The following is a 3642-nucleotide window of genomic DNA, read 5'->3' on the forward strand; positions in this document are numbered from 1 at the left end:
ACACTGCAAGCCCCCAGTGACCCCACAGTTCCTGGGCATCCTCTGCCTTGCAGCTGGTCTTGCTGTGTTCCATCTCTTCTGTGACAGCCTAAACTCTCCTGCCCAAAGCTGCCTTCAGGAGGTTGGAATCAGGCACTTTTCAATGGGATTGTAAATTGTACCTTTCTTTTCTGTGCGTTGGAAGTACTTGGCGTAGAATAGGTAAAGAAGCTGGTGACAACCGTGATGGTGACACCCATTATAAAGGGCTGGGCATCAAAGGGAGAGGGCGGCTGGGTTGCAGCCGGTGAGGGAAGTGCAGAGGAGTAGCAGAGAGAGCCCCTGGAGTCATCTTGTGGATGACAATGAAACAAAGTCGGTGGGAGAAGTTCTTTTCAAAAAGAAGCAGCGAGCTGGAGGGGCTTGTACACCTGGTGCGGGAGCTACGGGGCCCCAGGATTGTGCTTGGAGTAGTGGTGCACCATGTCCCGTGGCTCCAGCGCTGGTTTTGACCGCCACATTACCATTTTCCCCCCCCCCGAGGGCCAGCTCTACCAAGTAGAATATGCTTTTAAGGCTATTAACCAGGGTGGCCTTACATCAGTAGCTGTCCGAGGGAAAGACTGTGCAGTAATTGTCACACAGAAGAAAGTACCTGACAAATTACTGGATTCCAGCACAGTGACTCACTTATTCAAGATAACCGAAAACATAGGCTGCGTGATGACAGGAATGACAGCTGACAGCAGATCCCAGGTACAGAGGGCACGCTATGAAGCAGCTAATTGGAAATACAAGTATGGTTACGAGATTCCTGTGGACATGCTGTGTAAAAGAATTGCCGACATTTCTCAGGTCTACACACAGGATGCTGAAATGAGGCCTCTTGGTTGTTGTATGATTTTAATCGGTATAGATGAAGAACAAGGCCCTCAGGTGTACAAGTGTGATCCTGCAGGTTACTACTGTGGGTTTAAAGCCACTGCAGCAGGAGTTAAACAAACCGAGTCAACCAGCTTCCTTGAAAAAAAAGTGAAGAAGAAATTTGATTGGACATTTGAACAGACAGTGGAAACTGCAATTACATGCCTGTCTACTGTCCTATCAATTGATTTCAAACCTTCAGAAATAGAAGTTGGAGTAGTTACAGTTGAAAATCCTAAATTCAGGATTCTTACAGAACCAGAGATTGATGCTCCACCTTGTTGCTCTAGCAGAGAGAGACTAAACATTGTAGTTAGTTTACCAAATCCATGACGCCACTTGCCTGTGTGTTTCGTAACAACAGACCAAAATTATGGGGGCCCCTGAATTGAAAAAGGAACCTCTCCCACTCCTCCTGCCGCTGAAGTGGTTAGGACTCTGTATAAATAAAAACAGTGCTTTTGGAAAAAAAACAAAAAAACAAAAAGAAGCAGCGAGAAAAGGGGATGGTGGATGAGGATGTTGAAGTGCATTTTGGGGCAGAGGGTGCAATGCAGAGTGAGGACTGAGACAGAAAAGACGGGACACGGGACGTCATATTCAAGATGTGGGAGGGGCAGGAGGAAGAATCCAAGAGGAAGAGTGGGACCCAGCTGTCAGCTCTGTGGTGAAGGAGGCAACGACGTGCCGTACGGAGGGCAGAAAGACGGAGAACGGGGCTCAAGGAGCCTCTCCTGGGGCTGGGAGCCAGCATATCTGGGAGGCCTTGTGTTGGGGCCCTTGTGCATGATCGTGTTTAATTTCCAACAAGCCTGGGATAGGCGCCCAACTCACGTGGAGTAACTCAGACCAAGAGAAGTTGTTACCAGCTTAACTGGCAACACTCTTGGAACCCATTTCCTCCTGTTGAGTCTGTGTTTTCCCCTCGTAATCAGACTTGGGAAGGCTTGGAAAAACAAAAACAAGAACAAGAACAAAAAACAAGTGTCACTCTATGGAGGATAGAGAGAGGTAAGCTAAGAGGTCCTGATGGGCTGGGGCATCTAAAGAGGATATAGCAAAGTCACGGGGGGAGTTGGCAGGGCAGAGTCTGTTTAGCACAGGACTTCACACACACACACACACACACACACACACACACACACACACGAGTCACCATTATTTTACATTTCGCCCAGTCTCTGTCCACAATGCCCTAAAACACTGGTGCCCCAGTCCTCAGTCCATTGCTCTCTCTTTATGGACTTCTACCGGTCTCCCACTCCTCTATACAAACAGCCAGCTGTTCATTTAGAACCTTATCTTCCAAAGGGCGTGGAAGCACGTGGAGGAACTCGAACCTCCATTCTAAAATGCCTGGAGGATCCACACGTGTGACTTGTGACCACGTGTGGCAAAGGCTTTCTCTCCAGACATATTCTGCTTGCCCACTGGAGGGCACTGCGGAACCAGCAATCTCGGGAGGTTTTGTTTTGCTGGGAGGGACACTGGTTGCTGAATGGTAGTGAATCAGGAAGAGCCAGGGAAGACTGTGCTCCACCCTCAAAGATCCCGGCCCCAGGCAACACCTCCAGACCCAGACTCGAGCAGAACCGTGAAGTCCAGAGACTTCATTTGCTAGATCAGAGTTTCTCTAGCCACCAGCCCCTTACCCCAACACACAAATGCACACACAACCTTCGCCTCCCAAGCCCCTACCCCCATACACACACACACACACACACACACACACACACACACACACACACACACACACACACACACACACACACACACACACACACACACACACACACACACACCCCTACCTCTCGCATCCCTGAACCCAGTGTCCGGGTTCTGGGCTTCCCTCTTTTCTGTCTGCAAGGTCAGAACAGGCCTGGCTTGGCTGGAGGGATGGAGTTTGTTGGTCCAGGCTCTGCCACCTCACATTATCATAGGTGGCAGGATCAAATATGTGGGTATACAGATTACTCGGGCTGTCTGTCTGGATGTTTCCTAGATGCCCAGGTGGGGGCCATCCTGCCGTCAACCAGAAACAAATGCATCCCGATGGCTGGCTGACTTTTCTCCTTCCACCCAGATGTTGGCAATGCTGTAGGCACATCTGGGCCCAAGATGGCCAAGGTCAACACACACACACACACACACACACACACACACACACACACACACACATATACACACACAGAACAGAGAGGGAACACAGGAGAACTGCAGATCAGCAGTGGGCGTATCAGGGTGTGTGCTGCCCTTCTCCACCAAGCTGTGAGCTCCAAGCTGTCAGGCCTGTGGCCCCATAGCCTCCTGTAGAGGGAGGGGCAAGAGCCCTAACCGGATACCAGCTCCCACCAGGGCAAGGAGTTACTTAAATGGAATCATCCTCGGGAAGGGTCTTCTGCCTGCAACTGTCACTTGTAATCTGGGGAACAAAAGCACAGGCACAAGCCTACTGAACGAATCGCTTTGCCAGGAGGCTCCACGACGCTGTTCTGCTGTGCCGACAGCTCTGGCAGAGACAGCAGTGTTAGTGAAACAAACCGCTAGGCCCCCCGCCCCGAACAAGCCACATGAGTGCAGTCCGTTAATACTCTGTGAGGCAGCAGTGTTGGGGGGCCGGGGGCGGTATGGAGAAGTGTGACCGCCTGGCAGACAAGGTGGAGGTTAGGATTAGCCACACCAGCTGAGACTGGCTCTGGGCAAACTCCCTGGAGATGTGCCGTGGAAAGGCCTTTGCCC

General features: G+C 50.9%; 1 pseudogene; it reads left to right on the top strand.

Annotated features, from left to right (window-relative positions):
• Window positions 1–400: 400 nt before the first annotated feature.
• On the top strand, window positions 401–1376 carry LOC131752226 (proteasome subunit alpha type-6 pseudogene; annotated as a pseudogene).
• The last annotated feature ends 2266 nt before the right edge of the window (window positions 1377–3642 follow it).

This window comes from Kogia breviceps, chromosome 3 (genome assembly GCF_026419965.1).
Source record: "Kogia breviceps isolate mKogBre1 chromosome 3, mKogBre1 haplotype 1, whole genome shotgun sequence".
In the NCBI taxonomy this organism is placed as follows: Eukaryota; Metazoa; Chordata; class Mammalia; order Artiodactyla; family Physeteridae; genus Kogia; species Kogia breviceps.